The 19539-nt window shown below is 44.1% G+C and overlaps 1 long non-coding RNA gene across 3 annotated transcripts in view; it reads right to left on the bottom strand.

Annotated features, from left to right (window-relative positions):
• Positions 1 to 16652: 16652 nt before the first annotated feature.
• Positions 16653 to 19539, bottom strand: part of LOC132207565 (uncharacterized) — a 49870-nt gene continuing 46983 nt past the window's right edge. For 2 of the 3 annotated variants that reach the window (XR_009443577.1, XR_009443576.1), the window contains exon 5: positions 16653 to 18076. This is a non-coding gene — a long non-coding RNA (uncharacterized LOC132207565). The remainder of the gene's footprint in view (positions 18077 to 19539) is intronic. The other variant, XR_009443578.1, reaches the window with a different exon arrangement.

Here is a 19539-nt window from a genome sequence, read left to right as displayed (position 1 = left end):
AGCCTCCACATCTTTCCTATAACAGGACGACCAGAACTGGACACAATAATCCAAGTGTGGTCTCACCAGGGTTTTGTACAGCTGCAGCATAACCTCGCGGCTCTTAAACTCGATCCCCCTGTTAATGAAAGCCAAAACAACATATGCCTTCTTAACAACCTGATCCACTTGTGTGGCAACTTTGAGGGAGCTATGCACTTGAACACCAAGATCCCACTGTTTCTCCACAGCGCCGAGAATCCTGCCTTTAATCCTATATTCAGCATTTAAGTTCAACCTTCCAAAATGCATCACTTCGCATTTATCCAGGTTGAACTCCATCTGCCATTTGTCAGCCCACCTCTGCATACTGTCAATGTCTCGCTGAAGCCTGCAATCGCCCTCAATACTATCAACGGCACCTCCAACCTTTGTGTCATCAGCAAACATACTAACCCACCCCTCAACCTCCTCGTCCAATGTCATTCATACAAACTACAATCAGCAGAGGGCCCAAGAACAGAGCCTTGCGGGACACCACTCAGCACTGACCTCCAGGCAGAATACTTACCATCTACAACCACTCTCTGCCTCCTGTCAGCCCAACCAATTCTGAATCCAGACAGCCAAATCACCCTGTATCCCATACCTCCTGGCTTTATTAATGAGCCTGCCATGGGAACCTGATCAAATACCTCGCTGAAGTCCATGTACACCACATCCACTGCTCGACCCTCGTCAACCTGTCTCGTGACTTCCTCAAAGAATGCAATAAGATTTGATAAGGCATGACCTGCCCCTCACAAAGCCATGCTGACTCCCTTAATCATGCTAGGCTTTTCCAAATAGTCATCAATCCTATCCCCTCAGAAAATCTCTCCAAAATCTTGTTGACCACAGACCTAAGACTGACGACTGACTGGTCTGTAATTTTCAGGGATTTCCCTATTCCCTTTCTTGCAAAAAGGAACAACATTTGCCTCCTTCCAATCTTCCGATACGACTCCCATGGAGAATGAGCAAGCAAAGATCTTCGCCAGCGGCTTAGCAACCTCCCTTTCTCGCTTCCCGGAGCAACCGAGGATAAATCTGATCTGGTCCTGGCGGGACTTATCAATCTTAATGTCGGCCAAAATTCCAGCACATCAACTTCCTCAATCTTGATCTGTTCAAGCCTGTTTTCCTGCTCCTCAAAGTTCTCATTCACAACAACGTCCCTTTCCTTAGTGAAAACCAAGGCAAAAAACTCATTTAGGGCTTCCACTATCTGCTCAGACTCCACGCACAAGTTCCCTACGCTATCCCTGATCGGCCCTACCTTCTCCCTGATCATTCTCTTATTACTCACCTATGAGTAAAATGCCTTCGGGTTCTCCCTATTCCTTCCTGCCAAGCCTTTTTCCTGCCCCCTTCTGGCCCTCCCTCAGCCACTTTGGAGCTCCTTCCGAGCAAGCCTGTAATCCTCTAAAGCTGTGCTGGGACCCTTGCTTCCTCCACCTTACGAACGCTGCCTTTTGCTTTTTGACAAGAAGCACCTCTGTACCCCTCATCCAAGGTTCTTTAATCTTACCCCCTTCTTACCTGTCTCAGAGGAACAAATGTATACATCACTCGCAACCACTGCTCCTTAAACCGCCTCCACATGTCTGCTGTGCCCTTTCTGTGTAACAATTGGTCCCAATCTCTACTTCCCAACTCCTGTCTGATAGCGTCATAGTTTCCTTTTCCCCCGTTAAATATCTTCCCCTGGTAACTGCTCCTTTCCCTTCCCATGGCTATGGTAAATGTCAGGCTGTTGTGGTCACTGTCGCCAAAGTGTTCTCCCACCACGAGATCTGACACCTGTCCTGGCTGCATTGCCGAGCACCAAATCCAAAATGGCCTCCCCCATCGTCGGCCTGTCCACATACTGAGTAAGGAAACCCTCCTGAACACACCTGACAAAAACGGCTCCATCCAAACCATCTGCACGAAGGAGGTTCCAATCTACATTGGAAAGTTGAAGTCACTCATAACAACAACCCTGCTACGTTTGCACTTTTCAACAATAGGCCGGCCAGTGAGGTCTTCGATCTCCCTACTGTGATTTGGGGGTCTGTAGAACACCCCCAGTGAGGTGGCTGCTCCCTTGCTGTTCCTAACTTCCATCCATACTGACTCAGTCGATAACCCTTCTCGGCAACCTCAGTCCATACCACCTCAATAGACGAGTCCTCCTCAAAAGTTCTTTCAGCCACCGTTATACTGTCATAGAACATAGATCATTACAGCACAGCACAGGTCCTTTGGCCCTCGATGTTGTGACGACCTGTCATACCGATCTGAAACCCATCTAAACCTACACTATTCCATGTACGTCCATATGCTTATCCAATGATGACTTAAATGTACCTGAAGTTGGCAAATCTATTACTGTTGCATGCAAAAGCATTCCATTCCCTTACTACTATTATAGTAATATACTATTAGGCGCCCTATTATAGGAAAGATGTGGATGCTTTGGAGAGGGTTCAGAGGAGGTTTACCAGGATGCTGCCTGGACGGAGGGCTTATCTTATGAAGAGAGGTTGACTGAGCTCGGTCTCTTTTCATTGGAGAAAAGGAGGAGGAGAGGGGACCTAATTGAGGTATATCAAGATAATGAGAGGCATAGATAGAGTTGATAGCCAGAGACTATTTCCCAGAGCAGAAATGGCTAGCACGAGGGGTCATAGTTTTAAGTTGGTTGGTGGAAAGTATAGAGGGGATGTCAGAGGCAGGTTCTTTACGCAGAGAGTTGTGAGAGCATGGAATGCGTTGCCAGCAGCAGTTGTGGAAGCAAGGTCATTGGGGTCATTTAAGAGACTGCTGGACATGTATATGGTCACAGAAATTTGAGGGTTGCATACATGAGGATCAATGGTCGGCACAACATTGTGGGCTGAAGGGCCTGTTCTGTGCTGTACTGTTCTATGTTCTATGTTCTACTCTCTGAGTAAAGAAACTACCTCTGACATCTGTCCTATATCTTTCACCCCTCAATTTAAAGCTGTGCCCCCTCGTGCTCGCCGTCACCATCCTAGGAAAAACACTCTCATATCCACCCTATCTAACCCTCTGATTATTTTATATGTTTCAATTGTCACCTCTCAACCTTCTTCTCTCTAACGAAAACATCCTCAGGTCCCTCAGCCTTTCCTCCATACCAGGCAACATCCTAGTAAATCTCATCTGCACCCTTTCCAAAGCTTCCACATCCTTCTTATAATGCAGCGACCAGAACTGTACACAATACTCCAAGTGCGGCCGCACCAGAGTTTTGTACAGCTTCACCATAAGCTCTTGGTTCCGGAACTCGATCCTCTGTCAATAAAAGGTAAAAACACTGTATTCCTTCTTAACAGCCCTGTCAACCTGGGTGGCAACTTTCAAGGATCTGTGTACATGGACACCAATGATCTCTCTGCTCATCTACAATACAAAGAATCTTACCATTAGCCCAGAACTTTGCCTTTCGGTTACTCCTACCAAAGTGCATCACCTCACACTTGTCTGCATCAAACACCATTTTGCCACCTCTCAGCCCAGCTCTGCAGCTTATCTATGTCTCTCTGCAACCTACAGCATCCTTCGTTCACTATCCACAACTCCACCGACCTTAGTGTCGTCTGCAAATTTACTAACCCATCCTTCTGTGCCCTCATCCAGGTCATTTAAAAAAATGACAAACAGCGGTGGACCCAACACCGCCCTTGCGGTACACCACGAGTAACTGTCTCCAGGATGAACATTTCCCACCAACTGCAGCCCTCTGTCTTCTTTCAGCGAGCCAATTTCCGGTCCAAACTGCTATATCTCCCAAAATCCCATTCCTCTGCATTTTGTAAAATAGCCTACTGTGGGGAACCTTATCAAACGCCTTGCTGAAATCCATATACACGACATCAACCGGTTTACTCTGATCTGTTTTTCACCAACAAAGCCACACCTCCCCCTCTTTTTACCACCTTCCCTTACCTTAATGAAAGATCTAAACCCTGGAACCTGCAACATCCATGTCTCTGAAATGGCCACAACATCGAAGTCGCTGACTTGGGAGCAGGTCAGGACTGCAGAGTCATGCTGCTGTGAGCGGGTCAGGGCTGGAGGGGCAGGTCGCTGTGAGCGGGTCAGGACTGCAGGGGCATGTCGCTGGGAGCGGGTCAGGACTGCAAGGGCATGTCGCTGGGAGCGGGTCAGGACTGCAGGGGCATGTCGCTGGGAGCGGGTCAGGACTGCAGGGGCAAGTCGCTGTAAGCGGGTCAGGACAGAGGGGGCAAGTCGCTGCAAGCGGGTCAGGACAGAGGGGGCAAGTCGCTGTGAGCGGGTCATGGCTGCAGGGCAAGTCGCTGTTAGTGGGTCAGGGCTGCAGGTGAAATTTGTTCAGGTGAATTCAAATATGAAATTATACGAAAGACTGCAAGGAATTTAAAGCATCAAGAGGAAAGGGATTTGGAATAGAGCATTAGTTCGTGGGGATGGAGCAGCGCTTGGAATATTGCCTTCAGTTTTGGTCGCTTCATTATAGGGAGGATGTGGAAGCTTTAGAGGGGGTGTAGCGGAGATTTAGCAGGATGCTGCATGGAATGGACGGCACGTCTTATGATGAAACATTGAGGGGGCGAGGACTTTTTCCATTGGAGCAAAGAAGAATGATAGGTGACTTGGTAGAGGTATGCAAGATGATGAGAGGCATAGCTGGAGTGGATAGTCAGAGATTTTTTCCCAGAGCAGAAATGACTATTACGAGGGGGAGAAATTTTAAGGTGACTGGAGGAAGGAATAAGGGAGATGTCAGACCTAAGTTCTTTACACAGAGAGTGGTGGGTGTGTGGAATGCACTGCTGGCAGTGGGAGTGGAGTCAGATACATTTAGAGACTCTTAAGCGACTCTTGGATAGGCACATGAAGGATAGTAAAATGAAGGGTATGCAGGGTAGTTTGATCTGAGTGGGATAATAGGTCGGCACAACATTGCGGGCTGAAGGGCCTGTACTGTTCTTTGTTCTACGTTCAGCCAAAGGTTCTTTTCTTTTGAGGAGAGGGCAATTGATTGTAGTTTTTAAAGACAGAACTGGAGGACAGAGAAAGATATCAAGGAAGGTTGCACGTTAGTGACAGTATCAACAAGTCCACAGCAGATGCACTCTGAGTAACTACACTGCTTTCAAGGCGAGAGGATCAATGATATCAGTTAAGCCCCCCTTGTTTTTGTATTGTGTACTTCTGATGTATGCGCAAATGGACAACCTCACTCTCCTGCTAAGCTGCAGAATGAATAATGCTGCAATATTTGTCAACCCCCAAATGGGCATTGATACATTAGTAAATCTCACATCAATAAACTTACATCTCAAGGTTCTCACCTTCTAGGACTGTTTGTAGTGGTAAATAACCCAAGCGAGGATGTTTGGCAAAGTACTTCTTTGATCTGAAGTTATTTTTCAGCACCTTGGTGAAATCACACACATCGTCACCTGATGTGGTCTAAAAATGTAATATAAATCAAATTTAGTAAAGAATTAATAATGAAACAATCTACTCAACTCACTCTATAATCCACGCTATCCCTGCTAAATGTCTTTGAGGATGTAAAATTAAAGAGTCCAGGCGGAATATGAGTTGCTGTTCCTGCAACCTACGGGTGGCATCATTGTCGACTGCAGGAGGCCCATGATGGACATGTCATCTAAAGAATGGGAGGGGGAGTGGAAATGGTTTGCGACTGGGAGGTGCATTGTGGCACTGCAGGAGGGAACCTGGGAACCCTGCAGCCTAATGGTATCAATGTGGACTTCACCAGTTTCAAAATCTCCCCTTCCCCCACCGCATCCCTAAACCAGCCCAGTTCGTCCCCTCCCCCCACAGCACCACACAACCAGCCCAGCTCTTCCCCTCCACCCACTGCATCCCAAAACCAGTCCAACCTATCTCTGCCTCCCTAACCTGTTCTTCCTCTCACCCATCCCTTCCTCCCACCCCAAGCCGCACCCCCATCTACCTACTAACCTCATCCCACCTCCTTTGCCTGTCCGTCTTCCCTGGACTGACCTATCCCCTCACTACCTCTCCACCTATCTTCTTTTCTCTCCATCTTCGGTCCGCCTCCCCCTCTCTCCCTATTTATTCCAGAATCCTCACCCCATCCCCCTCTCTGATGAAGGGTCAAGGCCCGAAACGTCAGCTTTTGTGCTCCTGAGATGCTGCTTGGCCTGCTGTGCTCATCCAGCCTGACATTTTATTATCTTGGATTCTCCAGCATCTGCAGTTCCCATTATCCTTGAAGATGGCAGGACAGGTTAACACGATGATTAAGAATGCAGACTCAGAACTTGCCTTTATCAGTCATGGCACAGATGGTTTCAGCTGGAAGGTTACGTTGGAATTGTATAGAACTTTGGTTAAGCCAAAGTTGGAATACTGTATGCAGTTCTCATCACCACACTGTTGGAAGGATGTGATTGAATTGGAGACGGTGCAGAGATTATTCACTCCGATATTGCCTGGGGCGGAGCACTTCAGCTATGAAGACTGGCTGGATAAGCTCAGTTTGTTGTCTTTAGAGCAGAGAAGGCTGAGGAGGGACGTGACTGAGGTGCAGAAGATTAGGAGGGGCAAGGTTAGCAAGCAGCTGTATCCTTAGTTGAAGGGTCAATAACAAGGAGACACAATTATGAGGTGAAGGGCAGGAGATGTAGAGGGGATTTGAGGAAAAATATTTTTACCCAGAGGGTGGTGGTAATCTGGAATGCACTACCCAGAAGGGTCATTGAGACAAGAGAGCTCACAACTTGTAAAAAAGTACTGGGATGAGCACATGAAATTAAAGGTTATTCTCCAAGTGCTGCAAAGTGGGATTAGTGCAGTTAAGTTTGCATAGACTTGATTGGCTGAAGGGCCTTCTGTATGCCATATTCCCAAATTCAAATCATGTATCTATCTCCAAAAATCAGTGTCCTAATACTTGGGAAACTGCTAATAGCGATCTTCTAATCTATTTATCATAACTTGCTGCTTCTGTCCTTCAGCCATCTTTTTTAACCAAATTTGATAGTGACCTATATATTCCATGAATCTCAATTTTATAAATCAATCAGTCTTTTATGTGCACCTTCCCCTCATCCTTATCTAGGAAAGATTGCACTGCTTCATGAAGGCAGGCTAAAGTAATTCAGCATTACAGCCATACTCTGGTAGTATAATGACAGCATCAGTGACAGTACAATAAGTGCCTTATATCAATTGTTTCAAAACTGGGTTCTACAGTAGACAGGTAATTGGAGATCTACAAACCAAATCATCTGTCATAACTTTAGATTAAATATATTGGAAAAAAGCATACTAACTAACGCGAGCTTCAATGGTGATAAATTAAATGTAACTAATTGGAACAGTAATATTCCTCATCCAACCTTGCTAAGCAATGCCTTTCTGCACTGATAGGCTGGAAAGCTGCAGTCAAGAACAGATATTCACTATTTATCATCAAGTCGAAACAATTCTGGAATGCTTTTATCTGTCATGAATGTTTAATTACTGCAGTTTGAAACTCTCAACTATATGTAAATCATGAATATGTGATGTGAAAAATATACAAAAGGATCCAGCCCTTTTCTTGATTTATCAGGCTAACAATAGAAGAGCATTTGGATCAAGTGGATATACATTATGAGTGCCCGTATCAAACACCAGTCCAGCGACTGACAGATATCACAGTTAGAAGCAAATACACACATCGGGGCAGCACAGTGGCTCAGCGGGTTAGCACTGCAGCCTCACAGCACCAAGTACCCGGGTTCGATTCCAGCCTCAAGTAACTGTCTGTGTGGAGTTTGCACATTCTCCCCGTGTCTGCGTGGGTTTCCTCCGGGTGCTCCGGTTTCCTTCCACAGTCCAAAGATGCGCTGACTCGGTGGATTGGGCATGCTAAATTTCCCATGGTGTTCAGGGTGGTGTGTCGGTGATAGGGGGATGGGTCTGGGTGGGATGCTGCAAGGGCCGGTGTGGACTTCTTAGGCTGAAGCGCCTGTTTCCACACTGTAGGGAATCTAATCTCATCTCCATGATAAGCGTCAGGAAGGAGCTTTTTAAAAAGATGATTGGAACACTTCTTTACACGTAGCCCTTTGTATTATGAATATGCAATTAATAATAGATAGGTTAGTGATTGCTATTAATAGGTAGGCATTCAATCAAAAAGGTTTGAGAACGATTGCCTACCTTAAAAGGTTAAACACTGGAAGGAGCTCACATTTAGAAGGTAGAAGGAACTCTGCAAAACCCATCAGATACTTGGAGAATCACCAAGCAATACAAAATATACACTGCTCCTCAAACGGATTCAAAGAGGAAATTGGTTAATATGTTAGAGCATGTACGGTCATAGCAACAAGGAGCAGGAATAGCAAGGACAGTATTTGCTGCCCATCCATAGTTCCTCCAAATTGTTTGATATTTCAGAGTGCAGTTAAGTGTCAACCACATTATTGTGGATCTGGAGTTATATGGAGGTGAGATCAAATAAGAATGGCAGAGCTGCTTTCTTAAAGAACATCAGTGAATGAGTCAAGTTTTTATAACGGTGAATAGTTTAACAGTGACAGTGTAACCATCACTGAGACCAGCTTTGTTTATGATTATATCAATTTCAGCATGTGTTGGATAACTGGCCCCCTCAAGCCTGCTTCACCATTCAAGAAGGTCGTGGCTGACTTGACTGCAATGTCAGCTCCACATTCCCACCTACCCCCAAAATTATATTGAACTGAATTCAAATTCCATCAGCTGTTACAGTGGAATTTAAGCCTATACTCTACAGCATTGTCCCAGGCCTCCGGATTACTAATCCTGTGACATTAATAGTGCTTCACTGACTACCCCAGCATGTCAATCCCCGTTCTGAGCATACTTCTTGGCTGAGGCGCCACATTTTCTGGAGTACAGAATTACAAAGTTCACCTCTCTGTGAGTGAAGAGGTTCCTCATCTATCGCTGTTGTTACATTTTATTCTGAGATTGATCTCAGGTTCTACAGCCTGATCTCTTAATTCAAATTACAATAACTTGGCTTTTCAAATGCCCTGTCACATTATCCTTGCCAAGAGATTGAATGTTAATGTTATATATACAGCAGAACAAATGTCCATGTTGATTTTTCTTCATTAAAGTGCCGTCAACAATCTTATAGTCACCAATCTTATACAAGTGCATTTTGTCATGGGAGAGGTTGAATGAGCAAAATCGGACGTTCATTTCTTCCCCACCCCAGCCTCAAAAAGTTTTGTCTTCATTTCAAATTTTTCACATCCAATGGATAATTCTGTACCTTTCTGGTCCCTTCAAGAAGTGCATCCTACCCAAATTGTCCCGAGTGTCTCATCTTAAAAATCGGAATATTTTTTGATATCCTCACTCTCGAACCAATCCATTATATACTTAACATAGGATTCAGGTCAAGTTTGTTTTCCCCGCCACTGCTGTTTAACTTCCTGGCCAATGTCCCACGATTTCTCAAGAAACTATTAGTCTCTCTCTGTATCAGAACATTCTTCAAAAAACTAATACTTTCTCCAAATCTTGATATAACAACTGGCCAGTTTCGGTGCGAGATGAGTTCCACAGCGCAAACTCATACTTGAACCTTTTAGCCATATAAATCATTTGACAAGCAGATTCTAGGGAGTCAATCTGCAGGATCAAGTGACATCTGAAATGCTGTACATTTACTGCAAACAGTCAAGTTCAGTTTTTCTGGCTTCCACAAATCTTTGACAGCATGGCCGTGGGTGTGAATCACCGAGGTCTGGCCAAAATCAGTAAAATCCCTCTCCTTTTCTCATCTGAACACTGCCCCAGAGCAATATCATGTGAATGCACTGCACTTTCCACAGACATGGTGGCAATGCCCAGGTCTATCTCACCACCCCCTCATTCATTTCTTCCACTGTCTCTACAGAACCGGACAGTTTCCATCTATTAAATCTGGTACAGAACGAAGCCATTATCTTTGGTCCTTGAAAGGACGTCTGCTTGCTAGCTACTGGTTTTCGTTGTCCCCTTTGTTATTTTGACCCAGAGTTTAAATTCCGGCCACATAGGCCTGATGTCACAAAGTCTACTTATTTTCACATCCACAACATTTGGCCCCAGGTTAAGTCCGTTAGTTTTGAAACCCGACCGCATTGATTAACTCTGAACATGACCATTCTGATGAATATCAAGTTGGCCTCCCAAGTTCTCCTTTTCTTTAACATGGCATCATTTAAAAGTCCATTGACTCTGTCTTAACACGCACCAAGTTCCATTCACCCATCTTTCTCTGCGCACTCTGATCTACAATGGCTCACAGTTAAGCAGTGCCTTGGTTTTCACATTGCTGTCCTGGCTTTCAAATCCCTCCCTGACCTGGCAACACCCATGCACATCCCCTGACAATGTCCAACTCATAGCCCCTCTAGGCACATTTACGCCTTTAATTCCAGCCTCTCAACACAATTTGTGCTGTTCCATCATCGACAGCTTTACATTCAACTTCTTGGAGCCTAAGCTTTATAGAATTACCTTGCTGAACCTCTGCATCGTTCTTTCCTCCTTCAAAACAGTCCTTAAAATCTACCTCTGATGTGGTTTTAATCATCTACCTTCGGATCTCTTTCAGTACTCAGTATCAAATTTTACTCTATAAAGCTCCTATGACATGCTTTGGGATGTTTTATAAAGTCATGTCATAGAAGCTGTTGTGGCAATTGCTCAGAATATGGTTATATTCTGGGCTGAAATTCTTCATGACACTCATCATTAAAGTATTTTTCTGTTATAAAATGGGTAAATAGTACAGTGACTTCAGGCCAAGGGATGATGTGGTTAAACGCCAAAGTTGCACTCCGTGCTATTGGCATCATGAAGACAGTGTCTCCCTTTCATTTGAAGAAATCTTCTGTATTTTCTCAAATACTTTCTTCATTGTACTTTTGTTGTTGATGGTTTCCAATGAACATAAACCATTACTTGCCTTTTCAATTTCAACCTTCCTCACGTTCTCTTAATTTCTTTTGCTATACCTGATTTGAAACAAACCATTCCTCTTTTAATTCACTGTCCTCCTCAGTCCTTCATGTGGTTGTTTCCCAATCGTTAAGAAGACATCCTGTTGCTTTCCTCATTCACTCTAGTCTAAGATGCCTGGCTGCCCTTATCAGATTGCATTTTCAGCAACTTTATAGACAAACGTCCTTTGAGTGGAAGGTTGTAAGGTCATGCCGAACTGATGTCTCAACAACTGCAAAACCAAGCTAATTGTAACCAATGACATCTGACAACAGGCAAGCAAGGAAGCTCACAACAAAACACAGCACGAGATTACAAATTCTGCAATGTGTGAATGTACTCACAACAGAGCGCTTTCTGGAGTCGGCGGATCTTCATTGCTGGCCGATAGGCAGAAAAACGCACGGTGTTTAAATCACCTGCATTCAAAAAAATCTTTAGATACATTTTTCCTAACTGTTAGTACAAACCATTTCAATTGGAACACATTCTCAACTACTCTGCAATGAATACAGGGGGATAAATATCTGCTGAAGAATACAAGGCACAGTAAAAGGAAATGATAACTACTAGGTTCAATTTATTTCCACATATTTTCAAGGATGGGAACATCACTGACAGGACCAGCATTTGTTACCCATTCCTCATGTAGGTGGTCAAAAGCTACATGAAATTCATGTCATAACTGGGAAACAGCATCTGGTGAATACAGTGGAACTCACGGAAGTCTCACTGTCAGCTTTATAGTAGGAGAGAAAAGATTCGGATAATCATGCTTGGTGTAAAGTCTGCAATCTCGCCGCCTGGTTTTTCAGGGCCACAAAGGGTTTTGAGATCTGAAATGGTATATATGACTCATGAGCACACATCAAATGCAAGTTGCCATGGATGCTATTCTGACAATTCTATGTTGCATGCAGCAAATACCTGATGAAAGGATGTCGAGGAGGCAAGATATTGCCAATACTGTGATATCAGAGCTCAATGCTTCAAGTCCCTCAATGACACATTGCTGAACGTATGATCACCAGGAACATGAATAACCCCTCTGCCAGAGTTATTTAAAGACACTGTCAGCTACTTGCAGATCAATTACTGATGGATTCATAGAGCATACAAACATACAACAGTACAGCACAGGACTGGCCCTTCAGCACACAGTGTTGTGCTGAGCTTTTACCCTCAACCTAACGTCGAGCTAACCTCCACCCTTACCTTATACTATCATCCATATGCCTGTCTAATAGCTGCTTAAATGCTCCTAATGAAGCTGACTCCACTCCCCTCTCTGGCAATGCATTCCACGCTTCTGCCACTCTCTGAGTAAAGAACCTACTTCTCACGTTTACCCGATATCTACCTCCACTTACTTTTAAACTATGCCTCCTCATAAGAGCTACATTCATCCTCGGAAAAAGTCTCTGGCTATCCACTCTCTATCGATGTTCATACCAGTCATTGCCAAAATGTATGTGTGTTGATATTTTTTAGACTTCTTTAAAGTTGCCAAGGTCCACATCTAAGTTCTGAAGGACTCTGTGAAAACTTCAAGGCTGCTACGCAAATCATTCACAGACATGGATGCAGTAATAGACATCTGCAAAAAACCATGTAGGTCAATGCTTCACATCCTGGCCAATGTCATAATGCTTTCAAGTTGCAAGTCTGCTTTGCCAGCCACTTTTGGCCATCAAAAAATTAAGGGGTAGCTACTGAGCTAAAGAGCCAAGCCACTAACAACTGGGCTTCTGACTCTTACACACAACATAGAACATAGAAAAGTATAGCACAGTACAGGCCCTTCGGCCCACCATGTTGTGCCGTGGAATAATCCCAATCCAAAAATAACCTAACCTAATTTACATTCACCTCAATTCACTGCTGTTCATGTGCATGTCCAGCAGTTGCTTAAATGTCACTAATGGCTCTGCTTCCACCATTACCACTGGCAAAGTATTCCATGCACTCACAACTTTCTGGGTGAAGAACCTCCCTCTGACATCTCCTCTATACCTTCCTCCTAACACCTTAAAACTATGCCTCGCGGCAGTCAATCCTGCCCTGGGGAAAAGTCTCTGCCTATCGACTCTATCCATTCCTCTCATTACCTTGTATACCTTGAGCAGGTCACCTCTCTTCCTCCTTCTCTCCAGAGAGCCAAGTCCAAGCTCAGTCAACCTTCTCAACCTGGTAAACCTCCTTTGCACCCTCTCCAAAGCCTCCACATCTTTCCTATAATAGGGCAACCGGAACCGGACACAATATTCCAGTGTGGTCTCACCAGGGTTTTGTAGAGCTGCAGCATAACCTCGCGGCACTTAAACTCGATCCCCCTGTTAATGAAAGCCAAAACACCATATGCTTTCTTAACAACCTTATCCACTTGTGTGGCAACTTTGAGGGAGCTATGCACTTGAACACCAAGATTCCGCTGTTCCTATACACTGCCGAGCATCTGCCTTTAATCCTAGATTCAGCATCTAAATTCGACCTTCCAAAATGCATCACCTCGCATTTATCCAGGTTGAACTCCATCTGCCATTTCTCAGCCCACCTCTGCATACTGTCAATGTCTCGCTGAAGCCTGCAATAGCCCTCAATACTATCAACGGCACCTCCAACCTTTGTGTCAGCAGCAAACATACTAACCCACCCCTCAACCTCCACATCCAAGTCATTTCTAAAAACTACAAACAGCAGAGGCCCAAGAACAGAGCCCAGCGGGTCACCACTGAGCACTGACCTCCAGGCAGAATATTTACCATCTACAACCACTCTCTGCCTCCTGTCAGCCAACCAATTCTGAATCCAGACAGCCAAGTCACCCTGATTTCCATACCTCCTGACTTTATGAAAATGCCTGCCGTGGGGAACCTTATCAAATGCTTTGCTGATGTCCATGTACACCACATCCACTGCTCGCCCCTCGTCAACCTGTCTCATGACCTCCTCAAAGAACTCAATCAGATTTGTAAGGCATGTCCCGCCCATCACAAAGCCGTGCTGACTCCCTTTAATCACGCTCTGTGCATGTGCAACAGCACATCCACATGAAATTTGACAGGGCATGTCCTCGTCTTCCTGAAACAAATTTTCTGCTGTCTGGATAACGCTGGGGAGGCTTCCAGCGCTTGGCAGGGGCAGCAATTGACAGAGTTGCATGATTGGGACTACAGTAGGTGAAAATAAAGGCATCACCTACTCACTAACACTCAGTTGGGTTTCTACCAGGGCCACCCAGCTCCTGGCCTCATTGATGCCCTGGTTCAAAAATGGACAAAAAAGAGGTGAGGGAGTGAGGGCGACAGTGATTGTTCTTGACATCAAGGCCACATTTGACCAAATGTGGCATCCAGGGAACTGAGCAAAACTGGTTTTAACGGGAATGGGGGGAAAGCTCCCTGCTCGTAGGAGTCAGATTGAGCGCAAAGAAGATGGATATGTTTGTCTGGAGTTAGAATCTTGGTGGCACACTGCATGGAAATAAGCCTTTCTGCCCAACACATTATGCATCCAGAGATTGTGACATTGAAGGCTCTGCTTCATGGTGCCAAATTCCTCATTACAACTATTCACAAACTCCTTTTTTGTCCTGCCTACAATGTCTGGATTCTCCACCTCCCACCGCAAGGTCTTTTCCCGTCTGAGCAAATAAGACCCTAAGATATATGAGCAGAATTAGGCCAGTCTGCACACTGAGTCTGCTCTGTCATTCAAGCACGGCTGACATACTTCTGAACCCCATTCTCCTGCCTTCTCCCCGTAACCCTTGATGCACTTACTAGTCCACAAACCTATTTATCTCTGTCTTAAATACACTCAATGACTTCGCCTTCGCAGTCTTCTGTGGCAATGGCTTCCACAGTTACAGACTCTCACTCTTTGCTGCACAGAATAGTGTCAATCCCACTGATTATACTACGTTGCGTTTATCAAGCCCCTTTGAAAGTGTGTTTTTTACCACAGTGCGATAGTCAATTTGCACATCCACCCTAAAGCTCATGCATTCTAGTTCCGCTATCAGCCTCATTCAGTCACAGAAGAACATGGAAACTAGAAGCAGGAATAAGCCAATCAGCCCTTCAAGCCAAGTCCACCATTCAATAAGATCATGGCCGATCTTACATCTCGATATCATATTCCCACTTTCCTGTATACTTATTGAATCTTTTAACATCTAAAAATCTATCACAAAATCAAAGAATCCCTACAATGCAAAATGTTTTCAGCTGATTAAGTCGACACTGACCCTTCGAAGTGCATCGTGTCCAAGACTGGCCCCTCCATCCTTGCTCCATAACTATGCATTTACCATGCCTTATCCACTTGGCCTGCATATTTTTGGACTGTGGGAAGAAACCGGAGCACCTGGTGGAAGCCCACACTGACACAGGGAGAATGTACAAACTCCACATGGATAGTTACCCAAGGGTGGAATCAAAACAGGTCACTGGCACTGTGAGGCAGCAGTGGTGAGCCACCGAGCCACCTTGTCTTGTTCTTGAATACATTCAGTGATGGCCCCCATGGTCTTCTGTGGTTGAAAATTTCACAGATTCACTCTGCTTGAATGACGAGATGTTGTCCTCATCCTAGTCCTAACTGATCTACCCCAAATTCTGAGACTGTGACCCCTGGTCCCAGCACCACAAACAGGGAAAATAGCTTCCCTGCATTGAGTTCATCTGGCTCAGTTCCAACTTTCTATATTTCAATCAGATCCCCCCCTCATCTTTTTAAACTCTCATGAACACAGGCCCAGTTGAATCCATAACTCACCACAGGACAGTCCTACTTTCCCCAGTATTAGCGTAATGAACCTCCACCATCGACCTCTCCTGCGCCTGAAGACTGACCAAATCAGACAAACACAAACTTAAGGGCTGTGACTGCCTCTTGGTGCAAAGAATCCAGGTAACTTGCTCCCCTCCTGATGTGTCCCAGCATCCCTAGATCAGCCTCCAGCTCATAAACACAAGCTACTCAAACATTAAGTGCTTACAGCAAACATGCTTGCACCAGACCATACTGGAACACAGGAGCTCTTACATGTTGTAGCCGAGTTCTAATTAATGACTTTGCTATTTTTATTTAATTATATATATTTACTTATGTTTTCATAAAGCTTATTAACTTTACCATCAGTTGCATCATGTTAAACCTTGGGAATAGAATAAGCCACAGTCACCACTTCTTCTCTAGCACTGGGAGAATCAATTACTGAAGGCTGAGAAGTTAGAAAAGGCAATCGTAATTTTTTTTCTTGATTCAATCTCGTCGAGGGCGTCACTGGCGAGGTAGCATTTATTGCCCAGCCCTGATTACCCAGAGGGCAGTTAAAAGTCAACCACATTGCTGTGGGTCTGGAGTCACATGCAGACCAGGCCAGGTAAGGATGACAGTTTCCTTCCCTAAAAGGCATTCGTGAACCTGATGAGCTTTTCCAACAAGCAACAACAGATTCATGGTCATCATCAGATTGTGAATTCCGGATATTTATTGAATTCAAATTCCACCATCTGCCACAGCGGGCTTTGAATCCAGGTCCCCAGAACATGATTTGTCTCTCTGGATGAACAGTCCAGTGACAATACCATGAGGCCATCGCCTCCCCTAAGATGGATAATTTATACATCCCTAACACAAAAGGCTGAGTTAACTCAGTTGAGACTTGGGTTCATCAAGCCCAAACGCTCTTCAAAGGTGAATTTGTTAAAACTCCACTTAAAATTGGGAACTTCTGAACTTAAACTGCACAATTCAGTTATTGCTAATAAATTACAAATAAAATTAGGTTTGTCCAAAGGGTTAAGACTTTCTTACCCACAAACCACCTGTATTCAGTTCAGTGGATCTACATTCTGGCCAACACTTAGCATTCAATCAATATCACAAAGTAAGTGGTCATTTTTACAGTTCTGTTTGTGAAAGCCTTCTGCGCATATATTTGTTGCTGTGTTTCCGACATTACAAACATACTTCAAAAACTTACTTCATTGGTTATACAGTGCTTTTAGTTGTTTAGTGCCTGTCGAAGCTGAAATATGAACCAAAGTTCTTTGTTCTTGTTTTTCATTTAATGTCACAGATGTTGTCTGTCACTCCTAATTATACATTATTTCAAGTATTTTTAGCCTACATGAATGCATCTAAATAGATCTAAACACATAGGTATATTTGCCTAGAATCCAGAATTTACTTTGGTACCTTTTGGAGTCGCAATGATCTGACAGTGGCACAGAACCAGAGTCCTATTATCAATCTACTTACCTAATGAGTGAAAATGTTCAGTCATTTTTGGATGGTCCCAACAGGTACTCTGAGTCTGGTGGCTAGATAGAGGATGCACAGAACATAGAAGCTTCCACTATAACACTCTGAAAACATTTCTTATCAGAAGTATTATCTATTAATATATGAGATTCAATGGCAAGCCATTCAGAACTGAAATCAGGAAGCACTTTTATCTTAATACAAACAACAGTCAAGATCTCAAATACTCTCTCATAAAAGAATGTGGGTGCTGGATCAATAAGAATGAGTGTGACTGAAATTATTTTTGATAGCTAAGGCTATGAAAGGATATAGAAGAAAGGGAGGTAAACAGACTGACGACAAAAAATGCCGGAGACCACAGTAGGTCAGGCAGCAGCCATGGAGAGAAAGCAAGCTGATGTTTTCAGTCGACATGCCTTTTCAGCAGGTAAACAGAGTTGAAGCTCAGACTAGCTGTGGTTTAACTGAATGGTTTATGCACAGAACAGCAAAACCGATCTGCTTCTGCACCCATTTAGAATGGTTCCTTCTGTTTTATGTACTGTTTTTCGAACCAAACTTCACAATTTTCTGTATTACATTTAATCTACATCATCAACTGGTGCCTCTCCTCACCTTGACCTCCAACTTGCAGCCTCTCTCCACTCCCAAACCTCTGGGTTGTGCCCTCTCCTGCTTCTCAAACTCCAAGTAAGAGCCTCTTTTCCTTCCCTCCGTGACCTCAGGGTTGCAGTCTCTGCCTCCTCACCTCCTGCTGCTATTCAACAATAAATAAAACACAGAACACAGAACATTACAGCACAGTACAGGCCCTTGGGCCCTCGATGTTGTGTCGACCTGTCGTACCGATCTCAAGCCCATCTAACCAACACTATTCCATGTACGTCCATATGCTTATCCAACGACGACTTGAATGTACCTAAAGTTGGCAAATCTACTACCATTGCAGGCAAAGCGTTCCATTCCCTTACTACTCTCCGAGTCGAGAAACTACCTCTGACATCTGTCCTGTATCTTTCACCCCTCAATTTAAAGCTATGCCCCGTCGCGCTCGCCGTCACCATCCAGAAAAAAGGCTCTCCCTATCCACCCTATCTAACCCTCTGATTATTTTATATGTTTCAATTAAGTCACCTCTCAGCCTTCTTCTCTCGAATGAAAACAGCCTCAAGTCCCTCAGCCTTTCCTCGTAAGACCTCGTAATGTGGCAGGGGGATGGGAGCCAAATGCACAGGTTAGTGGGCAGTAACAAGATAATAACTACAGCCTGTAAGGAACTAGATAATGAAGTCAGTGTGACCAAGAGGAAGAGTAGACACAGAGCAGATGATGAATGCTGACGGACAGGTGGTCTGAGGTGCATTTGTTTCAATGCAAGAAGTGTGTAGTGAGCTATCAACGCAAGGTAGCTCAACTGTGGGGTCCTTACAAAAGTTATCTCAAAACTGAACGAGCTGAACTGCTGGGACAGGACAGATTTAGCAAATATCATGTGTGGCCACAGCACAATTTTTGACAAAACAAATCTGAATTCTCAGACAAAGATGCATGAAAACTGATGCTATCATAAATCAGGAACTATATTCAGAATTCTCATAAAGCTCAATGATAAACTATGAAGAACTACTGTAATATTTATATTTTATTATCTACAATCTGATTTAACTATTTCACAAACAATGAAAACGCATATTTTTTCACATTTTTCATTTCAGTGGTTCAGCCAGTTATTTTCTAACCACCATCTTTATCAGGCCGGAAAGCCATAACTAGTGGAGTGCCACAGGGATCAGTCCAAGGACGAGAATTATTTACTCTCTATATTCATAACTTAGAGGAGGGGACAAGGCATAAATTCATCCAAATTTGCTGATGCTACAAAAATAGAGTAAGGGAATGTTGTCATGAGGACAGAAAGAATCTGCAAGGGGATAGACAGGTCGAGCAAGTCGGAAAAAAGTTGGTAGAGAGAGTTTAATGTAGGAAAGTACACTTAGGTAGGAAGAATCAAAAGATAGACTCTTACTTAAATAGAGGGAGACACTAAAAAAAAAATGCAGGGTAGGGGACTTGGATGCTCTCGTCCATGAAACACATACTAGCACGCAGGTGAATGATTGCTTTGTTGCTGTCACATGTACTGAGATACTGTGAAAAGTGTTGATTTGCATGCTGTGTAGGCAAATCACACCGTACAAAGTGCAGAATAGTGTTACAGCC

The sequence above is a fragment of the Stegostoma tigrinum genome, unplaced genomic scaffold (assembly GCF_030684315.1).
Source record: "Stegostoma tigrinum isolate sSteTig4 unplaced genomic scaffold, sSteTig4.hap1 scaffold_101, whole genome shotgun sequence".
NCBI lineage: Eukaryota > Metazoa > Chordata > Chondrichthyes > Orectolobiformes > Stegostomatidae > Stegostoma > Stegostoma tigrinum.
Note: the sequence above shows the minus strand (reverse complement) of the source record. Positions and strands in the feature narration are given on the sequence as shown.